This window comes from Chelonia mydas, chromosome 17, assembly GCF_015237465.2.
Source record: "Chelonia mydas isolate rCheMyd1 chromosome 17, rCheMyd1.pri.v2, whole genome shotgun sequence".
In the NCBI taxonomy this organism is placed as follows: Eukaryota; Metazoa; Chordata; order Testudines; family Cheloniidae; genus Chelonia; species Chelonia mydas.
In genome coordinates, this window is record NC_051257.2 from 18,207,813 (window position 1) to 18,225,593 (window position 17,781).

At 42.5% G+C, this 17,781-nt stretch overlaps 1 long non-coding RNA gene across 1 annotated transcript in view; it reads left to right on the plus strand.

The window, feature by feature from the left end:
- The window catches only part of LOC119563908, a 25,369-nt gene extending 18,633 nt beyond the window's left edge, over positions 1-6,736 (plus strand). Inside the window, exons 2-4 of the long non-coding RNA XR_005222694.1 lie at positions 3,065-3,126; positions 5,503-5,575; positions 6,436-6,736. This is a non-coding gene — a long non-coding RNA (uncharacterized LOC119563908). The remainder of the gene's footprint in view (positions 1-3,064; positions 3,127-5,502; positions 5,576-6,435) is intronic.
- The last annotated feature ends 11,045 nt before the right edge of the window (positions 6,737-17,781 follow it).

Sequence of the window (17,781 nt, forward strand, 5' to 3'; positions counted from 1 at the left end):
ACTTTCTGTGTCTAAATGACTATATAGGGTCAGCAGAGAATCAGGCATTAAAAACGAACCCCAGCAGGTCTGAATACAAGTGGAGAGAAACCAAAAAGGTTCACAGTCACCAAGCCACAAAACCACCAAGTTTTTCACAAGAATGCGGCCGGGATGTCACCCTAAACCTTTGTGTATTTCCTACACAGTTCTGCAGAACATGAGCTCCCTCAGGTTCCATATTGAGTTCATGGGGAATTCAGAGAGCTCAGCACCTCACAGTAGGTGCCAAGCACCTTGCAGGATTTGGACCATTAGCAATGGCTGAACTTCCAACTGTCTGGTTCAGACAGGTTTACCCAGATCTCAATGGGCTGGACATGTGATTAGAAATTTCATAATGGTTTTCCATACCTTCTGGTTCTGGCCAGGTTGAAAATACCACAAAAAAGATTTTGTAGTGATATTTTCACTTCCCAGACTAAAATCAAGGGGTTGTCTACACAGTGTGTTAGTCTGCACTAAACAGGTATAAATTCTAGTCTGCACTAGCATGTCATGCACTAACCGGCTCAGGGGGACCCTTCTGGTGCTCACTGAAAGTACTCCAATGTGCTTTAAGGTAGTACTATTTGAAATAGGACTACATTATACTAGGGAACTTTTAGTGCATGCCACCAGGGTTCCCACGAGCCAGTTAGCACTCAACATACTAGTACACACTAGAATTTGCACTCCTCTAATGCAAACTAACACAATGTGTAGACAAGCCCCAAGAAGTGCAAAGAGGGGTAAATGCCCTTCAATAGTGCTTTAGAGTTTGGTTCAAGTTTTGGACAAATAATAATTATCACTATCTCTTCTACAGCACTTTTCATTTGTGGCTCTCACAGCCCTTTATAAAGGAGGTCAGTATCATTATCTCCATTTTTGCTGTTGGGGAAACTGAGGCACAGGGAGGGGACGTGACTTGCCCCAGGTCACCCAGCAAACCTGTGTCAGAGCTGGGACTTGAATCTATGTCTCATAGAATCATAGAATATCAGGGTTGGAAGGGACCTCAGGAGGTCATCTAGTCCAACCCCCTGCTCAAAGCAGGACCAATCCCCAATTTTTGCCCCAGATCCCAAATGGCCCCCTCAAGGATTGAACTCACAACCCTGGGTTTAGCAGGCCAATGCTCAAACCACTGAGCTATCCCTCCTCTCCTGAGTCCCTATCTACTAGTCCACACGGCTTCCCTATTATTTATTTCTATTATTATTGTTGTTGTTTATGGTCTTTTTAATTGCTTTGCCCATCATTTAACCACAGTTTGAGCCTCATCATTGTTGATCAGGTTAAGGATTATGAGCAGACATCTGGATATAACTTCCAGTTAAGGTTGTGCAAAATACTCCAAGAAAATCCACAAAGCTCGGAATTTGGGTTTTTTGTGTTTCATTGGGATTTCATGAAGAAGTTGTGAATTTTTTAAAAAACAGCAAAATACCATGAGGTTTTACTTGTTTGCTTGTTTGTTTGTTGCTTGAAAATAAGTTGATTTTGGAGTGAAAAAATGGCCATCAAATAATCCCCTTTCTGATTGAAAAACTCATATTTTTCAAAATTTCACAGATTCATTCAGAAGATCAAATTTTGTACTGAACCATGCTAAAATGTGAATGTTCACATTTCAATGTTTAAAGAAATCTTGTGTAATTCTGCAAAGAACTGAGCACAAAATTGCCAGACACAAAACATGAAAACCTTGTCATGAAATATTTTCTGAATAAATGCTACAAACTTTTATATGATTGCTCCTGCTATGAAAACTGGGAAAGTAGTGGTGTAGATCTGTCTGTCTGGAAGCTGTAATGCAGCACTGGGACCCATGAGGGTGGAATGGAATTAGGAGTCCCTCACTGAGAAGTTAAAAATACCCAAATCACAGGAGAAGCAGCATAGACAAACAGAACTTGACAAAGATGCCAGTTCTCCCTGAAAAAAATTGCACCGTTACCTGCCAACTCCCCAAAACAGAGAAAGGGAGATGGTGATTTTTTTAAATATTGAAGGCTGCAAACCTTAAATGGCATGTTGCTATTTTATTATGTTGCAGGTTGTTCTTCTCTGTGATTTACAAGGCAATTCCCATCCACCCCCTAGCACACAGCAGTGCGGTTATATTAGTTTAGATGATATCAGCCATATGTACTTAAACAGGCAGCCTGTGACTAATCCCTTCTGTGACCATGTTAGGTGTTAAATTAAGGTCTGATTAAGAGAATGTGGCTGCAGCTAAGGTCAAGGACTAAAGAACACAGGCTTTGTTTCATCTAATAACAATAGAGATTGACTGGTTGCCAAATACCCTTGTCAGACTGCTGTCCAGCTAGAGGGATCTGATTACACTGGTTTCCCTTTTTAAACCCAGCTTCTAAGAGGGCTTATGGTTATTTCATCTACATTAACTGCTACTGTGTTACCGGAACTATATGTTACATTCTATATGATCAAAGCAGAAATACAGGAAAGCTTATCGTGGTGTTAACATTGGACTGAGAGGGGAAAAAATACATTACTACAGGGTACCAGGTCATGCCACCAAAGTAAATACCCACAGCAGACAAGTTTAGAACATGACCCACTCCACGGTGAGTGTTTGGTTGGTGTAAATGCTGGGGCAGCTCAGGGACTTGTCCCATCAGCAGTCACCAGCTCAGATGCGTTGAAAAGAATACAACAGAGATAAAAGCAAAGCAGAGAAGAGGAAAACAAGTAGCTTCTAAACTGTGGGATGAAGGAAAGAGGCAGTAATACCATGTTGTTCTCTCCTCATGAGACCATCTTGCCATCCTGCAAAGGTTCCCCACCACGGGGCCATGAACCATCATCGGTGTGGTTCTTCATAACTGGACAATGTCATTCCAATTTCAACAAAGTGCTCCTGCAAAAAGTGTCCCCATGAGCCTGCACTGAACCCAGTGTACAGGGATGTGTGCACTTGCTGAGAGGAAAGATAAGTGGATTGGAGAATCTATATGTTTAAATAAAAATGCTCTCTCCGAACCATAACCAATTATTTCATCTCTTGTTTCTACAGTCTTGGTCCAGTTCCAGGAAAGGGACTGCTTCCTGTGGCCAGGACGCCCTCTTCTGTTGATGGTCAGTTTCATTGTTTCAGTGTAAGGTACTTGTCAAGGGAGGTCATAGTCACAGAGAGAGAGAGAGAGATTTCTCTTCAACAGTCATCTGAAGCATCTGGCGCTGTCCATTGTCACATACAAATTATTGGAGTAGATGAAGCACTATTCTGAGCTGGTATGACAATTCCTATGTTCTCAGAGCCTGCCCTTATCCCATCTCACAGGTTACATTGAAGTCAGTACTTGCTGTGACAGATCTTTACAAATTACATTGGGGATGATTTAAAAAGTGCTATGTTTCCCTATAGAGCCTCCATGCCTTGATTTCAGGAACTTGGGATATAATTTCCCTCCTTATAATTAGCAGAGGGTGAATCCCATAAGGTTGAGTGGCTCAATTCATTGTGGATGAGATTCCAAAAGTTTGGTCTAGTCATTGGGCTGGAAAACCCAGTGGAACACGATTTCCTGTGGGAGTTCCCATGCTTCCTGGGTTTGGGGTTTGGTCAGAAATATAGAAGTCACCACTGAAAAGTCAACAATTGCCAGTAGTTACAACATTCATTGGAAACATTCATGGACACATGCTCTGCATAATAGCCCGATCCAGCACCCACTGAAGTCAATGGCAAAGCTCCCAATGACTTCAACAGGAGCAGGATCCACTCATTATTTCCCATTTTAAATAAAGGAAAATACAGTGGTATTGCCAATACAATGGTGTGATATCTCCTGATAAAGGCTGCCTTTTTAATGCCTATGTCAAAGAACAAGCTTTCCTTGTGATATTTTAATTTTCGAAATTGAGAAATAAAAAAAAAAAAAGGTAATTTTTTTCTTAAAAATTGCAATAAAAGTTCAGGTTTGGTTCTGTTCAAGCTCTAAGCAACAGTTCAGTACAGGTTTCTAACTTATATGAACCAGATAGCCCATCCTCTCTTATTAACCATAGAAACAAATACTGTGTGGAGGAGACCATAGTATTTCTATACTATATACCAAAACCAAAATTTTCAAACTTAGGTGCTTACAATTAGGCATCTAAACCCATATTTAAGTAAACAACAATGACCTGATTTTCAAAGGTGCTCGCAATCACAACTCCTGTTAAAGTCAAAGGGAGCTGACAGGTGCTCCTCAGCTTTGAAAATTTAGACACGGTTGTTTAGGTACCTAAATATGGATTTAGGTGTCTACACTTAGGCATTTCAGTTTTGGCCCATATTCTATATAGCAGATACTAATAATGATAACTAACTTAGATAATCTTCCAGCTTTGCCTTAGATAACTGGTTTACATTACCTCAATATTTGCAGGATTTCCAATACTTCTCTGCAGTTTGTATAGGATGGATCATTGCACATACTGTGGAAATGTCATTAATTCACCTTAGGTAACAGCAACATTTAAGGGCAACCACTTACTTTACTTATTGCGGAGATTCTAACCTATACAGTATATAACACCTGCACACTGGACAGACAGAGAGAAAAAGCCCTTATATTCCTTCCTTATTGCAATTTATGACTGCAACTTGAATAGTTCCTAGTGACTTCCTAAGACTAATGTTAATTTTCTGATCTCAGTTTTCCCTCTGGGGCTTTATACAGGTTGTGAGCATTCGCTTAATTTAGTGTACACTTGGGAGCAAGTCTGGTGGTTCCAGAAATATTTGTAGTTGGAAATCACAGTGATTTTTCATTAGGTTCAATGCCAAAGAAATCACAAATTGTAAGTCAGCCATAGTATAGTTACTGCTACTTGGCTTTTGAATTTCTCTCTATTTATATGCAAAGTGTAATATTATTCTTTAGTTGTACCACAGTGCAGAGTTACAAAATGTATATTGTTTATCTCTTCTTTAGAATTTCTCATGGAACTGGAGATTTTGACTAGCTGACTTGGGATTCCTAGGGATTTTATGGACTTCCTGTGTGAATCAAAATCTGCCCATGGGGTATGCTCTGTATCACAGCTGGTGTTTCTGAACCTTCGTCTGGAGTAGAAATTCATCCCTGATTTTTTTGGCTGGATTGACTGTTTAGTCTAGGAACTCTCAAGTACAGTTTGTAGGTACTGGAATTCCTCTTTCTCTTCAGTCAGCAGCTGATGTGGTACCGTGTACATCAGGTATATATTCCAAAGTGAGCAAAGATTTATGCTCTTCCTAACTCCCGTTGATGTTAATGAGTATTACAGACGTGTCCCATGGAGCAAGATGAGAACATATCCCAGTCTGTGTGTGGAGTTTGCCATTAGGGCATCCACACTGCTAAAAACAATACAGAGATCCCAAGGGTAGGAAAGTAATTGGACCTCTACCCTTTTTTCTTACAACTTGAATGTAAGAGATACATTTTAAAGTCTCTCTCATTTCTTTCCCTCTCCTACCAGCACCTGTATTAATTTTGGGTTCTGAGTGACCTCACAGAAGAATTGATTGCCATTTTTGAAGGTGTTTCCAAAGGTAATATTCATAATATTTTACTGTCAGACATTGTTTTTGCTACTAAGTATGGTCTAATGTCTAAAGCACACAGACTTGGAGTCAGGATTACTGGGTTTTATTCCCTGCTCTACCAATGTCTCATTTGTCATTTCACCACTATGTCTCAGTTGTACAATGGATATAATAATAATCTGTTTCATGCGAGTTTTGTAAGACTTCAGTAGCTAATATTTGTTGTATTAGGAGCCTTTAGAGTCAGTGAAGACTGATTGCTGTCATGTGACAGGGGTATTAACCTTTTGTAAGCCCAGTTCATATCAGATGACTAGAGTCGGGCAATATGAGGCCAGAATTTACTAGTTGGGAATTTTTCTATTAAAGGTTTTTTCATTTGAAAATGCTGATTAGTCAAAAGTTAAACTGTTCACGGGAAAAGGTTGGTTTCAATGAATTTCCCATTTTTTAAAAAATGCAAAACATTTCAAAATTGTCAAAAATGTCAAAAATTGTCAACATTTTCTCAATGAAAAAGTTCCTTTTTAGATTCAAATCATCTTTTTGTTCCAAATTTTACATTAATTTGTTTATTTTTTAAAAAAAAAATAGGTTAAAAGGTTTAAATATTTCAAAATTATCTAAATGAAACATTCTAACTGACCTAATCCAAATTTTTTTTGGATTTTCAGTAGCCATGGGCAAGTACTTCACCTCTTTATTTCTTAGTTTTTCCATCTAAAATGGAGATAACTATCCTTATCCAGATGTATAAAGTGCTTTGAGATCTATAAATGAGAGGTGCTATTGTCTGTAAGAGGTTTGAAATCTTTAGAAAAATTGTGCTCTATAAATGCATATGTATTATCATTGTTATTTCACAGACTAAGAACTCTTATGGCAGTTTGGATACAGAAGAAAAAGCAGATGTGGCAAAGAATAACTCATAATAAGAAACCATCATCCTTTAGAGGATCTAAAAAGTATAATAAAATGTTGCACACTGGAGAATCCAGTTTGCCAATATATGTGCTACAATAATTACACCAACGTTGAAGATCAATTTTATTCCCCATCCCCAGCTGCATCCAGTTTATGGAATTGAAGCTTTTGGGGATATATACAGTTTAAGGCCCCAATCCTGCAAACTTTTACACATGTGCTTAATGCTAAGCCCCTGAATGGTCACACTGATTTCAACAGCACCACTCATGTATTTGCACAAGTGCTTGCATGATCAAAGCTTAAGACTGGTCAATGCAAAGATTGTTTTCAGAGGGACCCTGTAAAATCTACTTTTGCATGTAAGTGAATATTTTACTGTCATTCTGTAATGCTGTGCAGTGGCTTTGTAAACATTCTAATATTTTATACACTGTAAAATGTTTCTGATAGTATTTTCCATTTCTAACTCTTTGGGGGATAATTAAAACAAAATCTGTTAAATTTATTCATGGTTTGGTTCCTTGATGGCATAAGACGCCTGGTGTAAACACTAAAAAGCCAGGCAGCAGACAGACCCAGTCAAATATTAGATCCATTAGGACATTTTTATTTATAAATCTGAAATTGTTTTTGATGACCTCAAAAGAAGGAAATGTCAGGAAGTGCATATTACCTGTGAGCTCAGTGAGACTGTCATGGAAATGCCAAAATAACATGAAATATACAAATTCGAGTCCTCCAAAAATAAGCAATAAGGTCTGATTACAAGGGGCAAAACATATGATCAAAAGGAACTATCAAAGGAAAGTGCAGGCTAGCTCCAGAAGCCAAGAGCAGATTCAATTTAAAAGCTATGTCCATAATGACAGATAAATTGTTAATTTGTACTCAGTTGACTGAATCGGTGACAACATTCCACTAAATTACCGGGGTCCCAATTCAAAAAAGCACTTAAGCGTGTGCTTAAGTCCATTCTTAGTCAGGAACAGAAGTTAAGCTGGTACCTAACTTTAAGCATGTGCTTAAGCCCCATTGACTTAAATGGATGGGATTTTCAAAAGTTCTCCCCACAGACTTAATTTTGCTCCCATCATATGCATGGTAAAATCCCATTGACTTTAGTGGGGGCATCTAGGCCAATTCTGAGCACTTGAAAACCCACCCAGTGTGCTTACAGTTAAGCTTGTAATTAAACACTGTCTTGAACGGTCTTTCCAGAATCAAGGCCATAATAAATAGACAATGAGATGAGACAATAGTGTTCAGAGGAGGGATTTAGGCTTATTAGGAACTGGGGAATCTTCTGGGAACGGAGGAGCCTCCCCAGGAAGGATGGGCTTCACTTAAACCAAAACAGAACCAGATTGCCAGCATGTAAAATTAAAAAGGTCATAGAAGAGTTTTTAAACTAAGGGCTGGGGGAAAGTTGACAAGTATGGAGCAGCACACGGTTTAGACAGAGACATCCTTTAGGGGAGGATTTATTAAAGGGGATTCTCTATATACCATAAAGAGGAGAGGATGGAAGTTGATAAAGTACAAGTAGGAACAGAAGAGAAACAGCAAACAAAAAAGAATCCCATTCAATTACGCCACATGAAGGCGGACAACTAAATATTGACAAACTTTATAAATGCTTCTATACAAATGCTAGAAGTCTAAATATTAAGATGTCTACTAAATACTAGATACTAAGATGTCTAACTTAAGTGTCTGGTATTACAGTGAGAATATTGATATAGTAGGCATCACAGAAACTTGGTGGAACAATGATAATTAATGGGACAAGTAATATCAGTGTACAAAATATACAGGAATGATAGAGTTTATTATGCTAGTGGGGGAGTGGCACTATATGTGAAGGAAAGTACAGAGTCAAATTTAGTAAAAAATCTTAAATGAATGTACCACAGAATCTCTATGGACAGAAATTCCATGCTTGAATAAGAAGAGTATAGCAATAGGAATATACTACCAACCATCTGACCAGGATGTTGATGGCAATTGTGAAACATTCAGGGATATCAGACAGGCTAAAAAAACCCAGAACACTCAGTAATAATGGGGGATTTTAGCTATTCCCATATTGAATGGGTACATATCACCTCCAGATGAGATGCAAACACAGATGCCAACTTTTCAAACTGCCGGGGCCTGCTTGACCCCCAGCTCGGCCCCAGGCCCCACCCCCACTGCACCCCTTCACCCAAGGCCAGCTCCACCTCTTCCTGTCCCTGCTCCATCCTCACCTAGTTCTGCCCCCTCCCCTAAGCATGCCACATCCCTGCTCCTCCCCCCCTCCCTCCCAGCCTCCCTGCTCACCGCGAAACAGTTGTTCGCGGCAGGTGGGAGGTGCTGGGAGGGAGTGGTGAGTCACTGATCCGTGGGGCCGCTGGCAGGCAGGAGGCACTGGGGGCAGGTGGAGTGTAGGCAGAATCTGATAGGGGGGCTGCTGTTGGGCGCTCTGCACCCATCAGTTTTTCCCTGTGGGTGCTCCAGCCCAGGAGCACCGATGGAGTCGGCACCTATGGATGCAAATATAAACTTCTGAGACACCATTAATGACTGCTTCTTGGAGCCACTAGGCTTAGAACCCACAATGGGAGAGACAATTCTTGATTTAGTCCTAAGTGGAGCACAGGCTCTGGTCCAAGAGGTGAATATAGCTGAACCACTTGGTAATAGCAACTAGAATGTAATTAAATGTACCATCTTTACAGGGGGAACCACCAAAGAAACCTACCACAGTAGCATTTAACTCCAAAAAGGGAAACTTCACAAAAATGAGGAAGCTAGTTAAACAAAAATTAAAAGTAGCAGTCACAACAATGAAATGCCTGTAAGTTGCATGCAAACTTTTTAAAAACATTGTAATAGAGGCTTTAAGAAAATGTACAACCAAATGAAACAGTAAAAGGACCAAAAAATGCCACCACAGCTAAACAGAGTAAAAGAGGAGGTTAGAGACAAAAAGGCATCCTTTAAAAATTGGAAGCCAAATCTGATTGAGGAAAATAGAAAGGTGCATAAACTCTGGCAAATCAAGTGTAAAAGTATAATTAGGTACGCCAAAAAAGGAATTTGAAGAGCAGCTGCAAAAGACACAAAAACGAACAGCAAAGAAAAAAAAAAAGAAGTTTAAGTACATCAGAAGCAGGAAGCCTGCCAAACAATCAGTGGGGCCATTGGATGATCAATATGGTAAAGGAGCATGCAAGGAAGACAAGGCTGTTGCAGAGAAGTTAATTCTTTGCATTGGTATTCATTGCAGAGGATGTGAGGGAGATTCCCGTGGTTTAGCCATTCTTTTTAGATGACAAATCGGAGGAACTGTCCCAGATTGAGGTATCAATAGAGGAGGTTTTGAAACAAATTGGTACAGTAATAAGTCACAAGGGCCAGATGGTATTTTCCCAAAAGGTTCTGAAGGAACTCAATGATGAAATTGCAGAACTACTAACTGTGGAATGTAACCTATTGCTTAAGTCAGCCTCTGTACCAGACCACTGGAGGATAGCTAATGTAAAGCCAATTTTCCAAAAAGCTCCAGAGGCAACCCTGGCAATTACAGACTGATAAGCCTAACTTCAGTACCAGGCAAACTGGTTGAAACTATAGTAAAGAACAGAATTATCAGACACTTAGATGAACACAATATGTTGGGGAACATGTTTTTGTGAAGGGAAATCTTGCCTCACTAACCTATTAAAATTCTTTGAGGGGGTCAACAAACATGTGGACAAGGGTGATCCATTGGATATAGTGTACTTGGACTTTTTCTGAAAGCCTTTGACAAAGTCCCTCACCAAAGGCTCTTAAACAAAGTAAGCAGTCATGAGATAAAAGGGAAGATCTTCTCATGAATCAGTAACTGATTAAAAAATAGGAAACAAAGGGTAGGAAGAAATGGTCAGTTTTCACAGTGGAGTGAGGTAAATAGTGGGGTCCCCCAAGGGTCTGTACTCAGATCAGTGGTGTTCAACATATTCATAAATGATCTAGGAAAAGCTGTAAACAGTGAGGTGGCAAAGTTTTCAGATGATAAAAAACACTCAAGATACTTAAGTCCAAAGCTGACTGTGAAGAGTTATAAAAGGATCTCACTAAACTGGGTGACACTAGGCAACAAAAATAGCAGATGAAATTCAATGCTGATAAATGCAAAGTAACGCACATTGGAAAACATAATCCCAACTATACATACAAAATGATGGGGTCTAAATTAGCTGTTACCACTCAAGAAAGATCTTGGAGCCACTGTGAATAGTTCTCTGAAAATATCTGCTCAATGTGCAGCAGCTGTCAAAAAAGCGAACAGGATGCTAGGAACTATTAGGAATGGGATAGATAATAAGACAGAAAATATCATTATGCCATTATATAAATACATGGTACGCTCACACCTGAAATACGACTTGCAATTCTGGTCACCCCCACTTTAAAAAAAGTACAGAGAAAGGAAACAAAAATGATGAGGGGGATGGAACAGCTTCCATACAAGGAGAGATTAAAAAGGCAGGGACTGTTCGACTTAGAAAAGAGATGGTGAAGGGGGGATATGAGGGAGGTCTATAAAATCATGACTGGTGTGAAGACTGTGAATAGGAAAGTGTTCTTTACCCCTTCACATCACACAAGAACCAAGGGTTGCCCAATGAAATTAATAGGCAGCAAGTTTAAAATAAAATAAGGAAGTATTTCTTCACACAATGCACAGTCAACCTGTGGAACTCATTGCCAGAGGATGTTGTGAAGGCCAAAAGTATGACTGGGTTCAAAAAAGAATTAGACAAGTTCATGGAGGATAAGTCCATCAATGGCTATTAGACAAGATGGTCAGGGATGCGACCCCATGCTCTAGGTGTCCCTAGAACTCTGGCTGCCAGAAGCTAGGACTGGACGACACTCACAAATTGCCTTGTTCTCACTCAATAAATTGCCCTTTTTTGTTCGCTCCCTCTAAAGATCTGGCACTGGCCACTGTTGGAAGACAGGATACAGGGCTAGATGGACCTTTGGTCTGACCCAGTATGGTCGTTCTTACATTCTTATGTAACACCACACGTGGGAAATAATAATGCCACTATTCTAGAGGAAGGGTACTACTTATATTAGTAAAGGTGGCAGAATCTAGTCCATTGGGTCTGTCATCCTAAAGCACTTTACAAACACTAGGATACACACAGATATCACTTCAAACATCACTGAAACCCCAGCATCTATGGGTGAAATATTGTAACTGTTGTACAGTGTACAGACACACTACACAACAATTTTGAGACAAACACTGAAGAAAAGAACCACATCTCCCTGCAACTACAAAAGGTAATTGCAGCAGATTTGAGCCTGAACCAAAACTTCACATTTGACCACCACCCAGCTCGTGTTGGGGAGAGGTCAAAATCCAGATCTGATCTAAATCACTGTCCAACTCTACGATGGACTGAACCAAAACCCCACTTCTGAAATGTTAGGGGATTGAAAGAGGTGGTTTGCGCCCACAGAGATAAAGGCCTGTCAACCACAAAAATGACACTCACAATACTAACACCCACTTTCTAACTTAAAACCCCACCAAGCCCCCCAAAATGTTAACCCCCCGCCCACGCAAAAAACCCCAATTCTGAAATAAATCAACCTAACCCATTTGTAAAGGTAAATATGTACAATCTAAGAAATCCAAAACAAAAATCATATGTCAAGCACAGTTTTTATCCCAAAAAGGGAGAACCACCACAGACTTCAAGAAGTCCACAAAGGCATAGGCACCAATTCCGTGGGTGCTCTGAGGCTCAAACACCCACAGAAAAAAAATAGGGAGGGCTCAGCACCCACCAGCCACCCACCCCTGCTCTGCTCCCTCCCACACCCACTGCCACAGAGAGCAGCGAGAGGCGGGCGTGCAGGCGGGGGGCTTTGGGGCAGGGAGCGGAGCAGGGGTGTGAAGAGGCGGAGCGAGGGCAGGGCCTCGAGGGAGGGGACAGAGCAGGAGGCGGGAAGGGACGAGGGCAAGGCCTCAGGGGAGGGGACGGTGTGGGGTGTGCAGAGGCAGAGGGAGGGCAGGGCCTCGGGGAAGGGTCGGAGCGGGAGGCGGGAAGGGATGAGGACAGGGCCTCCGGGGAAGGGTCGGAGCGGGAGGCGGGAAGGGATGAGGACAGGGCCTCCGGGGAAGGGTCAGAGCAGGAGGCGGGAAGGGACGAGGACAGGGCCTCCGGGGAAGGGTCGGAGCGGGAGGCAGGAAGGGACGAGGACAGGGCCTCCGGGGAAGGGTCGGAGTGGGGGTTTGCGATGGCTATTGATTTCATGCGGAAGGCGCTCAGAGACGAGGGTGAGGCGAGGCAGTATAAAACTCCAAAACAGATACACGGAGTGTGATTGTTCAAACTGGGATGAACAGCCAGACCCAGCGTCCGCCTGCTTCCCACCCTTGTGTGGAGCCGCAGGGAGCAAGGCTAGGGAAAGCAGAACGGTGGCGTGCACGGGTGGGAAAGGAATTGTGGTGGGCTATACAGCCCCCGCACGGAGCAGGAAAGGTTAATGACAGGCTGTGGGCCCAATTAGCCCCACCCCATTGCACCTGTGTGAAGTGTCAAGCCTAGAGGGAGGAGAGAACAGTGGAAAAGTCCCACTCAGCAGTGGCTTACTGGGAGAGGGAGCAGACATCTTAAGCTAGCCCTGTGAAGGAAGGTCTGGCTGGGGCCAGAGACTGCCTGGAAGGAAAGCCCAGAAACTTCAAAGCGTCAGAACCTCAGTGGGGCAGGTAGGCCTGGTGCAGAACCTCTTTGCTCCTCATAACTAGTCTGGCTCCCCTTTGGTTTTGGGCTCTGCAGAAGAGTAAGCTGGGGAAGAGGGCGAGCAAGGCCTAGTGGCAGACCATGGTAGGAAACAGCCCAAAGATACAGCAAAGGGTCTGAACAAGTGGCCCTTATCTGCTTTGTACAGGGTGCCTGAGCTGGACCCTAAACTAGAGGGTGGGCCTCAGTTTTCCTATTGGCCCATGGAGAGGAAGGTATGAAGACCCCAGACCAAAGGCTGGTAGGCCTACAAAGCCTGAGGCTTGGCCAAAGCTCTGGTGTGATGCTGCCAGACCATTGGCCTGTTGGACTTGGTTTTCCCTGGAGGGCGTAGGACTAAAAGATACCTGACTGGAGGGCCACCTCACAGGAAGACCGACCACCTCAGGACCAGAGCGGCGTGTGGGCACAGGGTGAGACCAGCTAGACAGCCTGTGGGGGAGGAGTCAGGCCACATGCTGCATGTTTTCCCTAGAGAAACCCCCTACTTCGCCCAGCTCAGGAGAGGTTTTCACTCACAGCAGAGGGGCCTACAGCAACCGCAGCGCCAAACCATGGCGTCGCAGCAAAGAAAAAAGCCACCCAGTCAGTGCCAGGGAGGGAAGGGCAAGCCCGTGGAAGTCTCAGGCTGAATCAAACCAATGGCGTCAAAGATTTTTTAATCTTATGACACTGCTGTGAGAGAAGCAGGGATTCCAGGTGGAGTTCTAGGCGTTGGCTATACCTGCGAAGCCCACAATGTCTTGGGGCCTGTCTTAGCGCCTTTGCCCTACTGATACACGGGTAGTCAAGCTGGGGCCACCTGGGTATGAGAGAGAGGAGCATTCTCTACAAGGCAATTGGAATTAATTCCCCAGCACCATCTTTACACCTCCAGGGCACCCTGCTGGACCCATCTTTTCCCCCAGGCTTTTAGGGAGGGATAAGGAGGATGAAAAGGGGTGGTGTTGTGAGCATGATAGGATAGCCTTTGACTGAGCTCTTAAATTCGTGGTTTTCTGGTTTTGAGGAAGCTGGTAGTTTGTTTTTTTTTTAATGTATTTTTAATATTGTGTCAAAAGTGCCTGAATCCCGGGGCCAGGTGCTTTCTTCTTGTCCTTATCAATACAAATAAATAAAATAGACCTTACTTTTACCACCTGCGCCACCCTCTGAAAGATAGCACCATACTTTCTGGGACACGAGGGCCTGTGGGTTCAGTCCTGACCCTAAGGAAAGGGAGCCACCTACCGAATCACCAGCACTACTTCCTGCAGGCTAGCATCTGTGTTTTCCTTGAAGGTGTGGGCTGAACCTTTTTCACTTATGGGATCCAAGTAGTAGGCTATTCAAACCTCCCAAGTTAAATGTTGCACATTCTGCAGTGCTAAAGAAGTTTGAGGGTAAGGAGCTGCAGCCAGGAGACATAATTTCCAACACAGAAATGCTGTTTGCACTATAAAAATATACCTAAGAATTGTCTGGTCCAAGTTTCGAGCAAGAACTCAAGAAACAGGAACTCACCAGATTTAGCATGAGAACAGTTCCGGGGGGAGGCAGGGGACAGAGAAAGTAAGCACACTGTAATTTCTAAAAAAAAAAAGGAGTACTTGTGGCACCTTAGAGACTAACCAATTTATTTGAGCATAAGCTTTCGTGAGCTACATGAAAAGCTTATGCTCAAATAAATTGGTTAGTCTCTAAGGTGCCACAAGTACTCCTTTTCTTTTTGCGAATACAGACTAACACGGCTGTTACTCTGAAACCTGTAATTTCTAAATGACTCATTCCTCCCAGCCCTAGATGCCAGCCCTGGGATTTCAGAAGTCAGGTGGTAATTGCCCACACAAACCTTTAACCTGCTTTTTACAAATGGATACATCACTCTTACAAAATACAGGCATATGGAAGAGTCATGATGCAGTTTTCTCAGTGCAGTTCCTCAAAGGAAGCAAGGCCAATGATAAAGCAGAACTGGCACAAGGAGAAACACCCCATCGAAAAGGTGCCTTTTAATCTCTTTGCCACAATCTCTCTTCATCTCCCTGCTTTTTAATCCCCTGCCACATTTTACTTCTTTACGCTCATTCATTTTGTTTAATCAGCCTCACCAATCTCAAAAGTCAAAAGCAAAGGCAAACATTTTCAGATGCGGGTATCTAAAGTCAGGCATCTAAATAAATGTTCTGATTTTTTCAGAGGTGCTGAGCATCCACAGATCACGGTGACTTCAAAGGAATCTGCGGATAGGCCGCATCTTTAAAAATCACTTATTTACGTGCATAAGTAGGGCCATAATCCAGAACACACACATTGTGGGTAACATTTTCAAAAGCACAGAGTGATTTAGGAACCTAGGATCTATTTTCAGAAGAGACTTAGGCTCCTACATGTTTAAATCACACTAAAATCAAAGCGATTTAGCATCTAAGTGCCTAAGTCTCTTTTTCAAATGGGATTTAGGCTCCTAAGTCAGTAATGTATTTTTTACAACCTTACTCGGTATTTCTCTTTCTCACAAACACACACTCACACACACCCCTCTATGGGTGATCACACCCATAACACTGTAGACTTCAGATCAGCCCATATGCAGTTCAGGCCATGTTAATTGCCATGTATATTTCAACAGAAAATCTGTTGCCTGCGGACAGGCTAACCAGAAGCATTGAGCTCTGTAGCCACTTAACACCACGAGGAAAGTCTCTCCTGCATTTTTCTAATGCTTCTGTTCAGAAGTTGGAGACCATCACGTGGGAACATTTTTTAGATTTTTCCCCTATTAGGGGGTTTTGGCCAAGGTTCAGTTTTCTCCTGGACATCTGTTTATCACTCAGCTAGTGATAGCCTCACGGCATCCAGAGTCTTGCCATGCAGCACGTGGCCTGCCAAAATGCTTAGAGAACAAAGAAGAGGTGCTGTTGTGGGTCTGTGGTGAGTGGGGGCAAAGCCAGACAATCATGTCACAGTCTAAGCCTGCTGGCAGATATAGGAGGGTTGCAGCTGTCACAGGGAAAATGGATAAGGGGTCCAGAAAGATAAATTCACAACAGTGACAACTACAGGATGGGAAAAACATCTCACCACATGGCAGCGTTTTACTGACGAATTGTTGGCCTGCAGTTCAATTAGTATTGATCTAATGCACTGACCTTTAACAGTTGGATTCCTCGTGGTGTCAAATAAAGTCAGACAAGCCCCAGGCTTTAGCAATAAGGCTCTCAGAGTGTTGACTGATCAGTGTCACCAATAACAGGTCAAAAGTATCTTGCCAGTATTCCAAAGAAGCCCGGAGCTAAAGATTCACTCAACTCATATATTCTCTCTCTTTAGCTCCTTGGATACTTTTCCTGCCTCTAGGAAGTGGTGAAGAGCCTAGACATCGTATATATAATGCAACTGTTATGGGTTTTAATTAAGAAGCATCTCCAACAGGACAAAACAATCTGTGACAACGTCTTCCAGAGCCTGGGTCCTGCCAAATTTTGAATGGGCTTGGATCTGCTATCATCTAGAAATAGGGGGCTGATTCGCCTCTCATTTATACCAGTTTTATACCAGTGTGACTCTATTGACCATAGTGCTTTACACTGGAATGAGTGGAAAATTATTACCACTCTGATCTTTAAGAAGACTTATCTTACCAGTCTACCCCCACTACATACCACACAGTAGAATTTCTTTAGGACTACTACCTTGTGTGGAAGACCTGGGATTGGTGTTACTGTATTGCTCTCTACCTGCACTGTTGAGTCCTTCTTAGAGCTATCGAGGTCCCTCATCATTGTGGCATTGGAATCACTGAGGCTGATAGTGTGGCTGTCTTAAATGGATGTAAATCAGGGCTTCCCTTGGTCCCCTCGTGGATTGTGAGTGTTCAATCCAAACAAGGGATGGTATCTGCCCATAAATGTCCATTTTTTATCTGGCCCATTATTTCTAATAACATCACTGATAGTGCTAGAGAGACTGAAGTAGATTTATAGAAGACTAAACTAGCTGTTATCCCTTTGGTCTGGAGCAATGGCAGGAAGTTCTCTGAAGAGAAAGGATGGCTTTGTGGTTAGGGAATTGCACTGGGAACCAGGAAATGAAGTTCATCTGCTGGCTCTGCCACAGACATCCTCTGTGGCCCTGAGCAACTCATATAATCTGTGTGCCTCAGTTTCCCATCTGTAAAATGGGGGATAACAATACTTCCTTTCTCCCACTCTGTCTTTTCTTTTTTAGACTGTAAACTCTTTTGGGCAGGGATCATCCCTTACTAAGTCTACGCCTTGCATAGCACAATGGGACTCTGATATTGGTTGAGGCCTCTGGGTGCTATCATAAAACAAATCTCAGTCATCTCTAGGGGCAACTATCATTGGTTTTTTTCAGGATACTCTTCTAATTGCTGTACCCTGTGTCCAGCTACAATCTTCTTCTGACTCCTCAGCCTACTATTGTCTCTATGCCTCTAATCTCTTTGGGATGGTATTCCAGTTTACCTCTGAGTTGGAAGGCAATCAC